Source organism: Cynara cardunculus, assembly GCF_001531365.2.
Source record: "Cynara cardunculus var. scolymus isolate 2C chromosome LG 12, CcrdV1, whole genome shotgun sequence".
Lineage (NCBI taxonomy): Eukaryota > Viridiplantae > Streptophyta > Magnoliopsida > Asterales > Asteraceae > Cynara > Cynara cardunculus.
Window position 1 is genome coordinate 6,507,366 of NC_037539.1, and position 603 is coordinate 6,507,968.

Here is a 603-nt window from a genome sequence, read left to right on the forward strand (position 1 = left end):
ATTAATTTTAATGAGTAAAAAAAGAGGATATTCCAGCCAAGGGAGCATACCCTTTGAATACAATACTTACTTATTTCAGGGGCACGATAAAAGCGGCTCACAAGGTACGGTGTGATCTCATTTTTCTCGGCAAACATAGCATTTCCAAAGTCACAAAGCTTCAGAACATTTTTTGCATCGTTTACCTTAAGATCATATGAATTGGGGTGTCTATGTTTATCAGGGAGACATTAATAAAACAAAAACAGGACAAAATAAAGAATCAGGTTAAAAGTACGAACCAGCATGTTATCTGGCTTAATGTCAGTATGAAGGACGCCATAGTTTCTAAGATGTTTTAGAGCAGTGAATAGCTGTTTTGCATAGGCCCTTACAGCAGTTAGTTTAAGATCAACTTCCTAAAACACCGTACAAACCATAAGACGATAGAAGTTCATAAAATGTAAACTACACTAAATAACAGATCAATCATCACATTAGTGCCTCATTGACCTGGTTAGTCTCGAACTGTAAAGTACACAAATATCATTTAGTTGAAATATAAAGCATGTTCTTTACAATAATGAAACGCAAGAGCACCTATAGGTAAGAAGAACTGGTCTT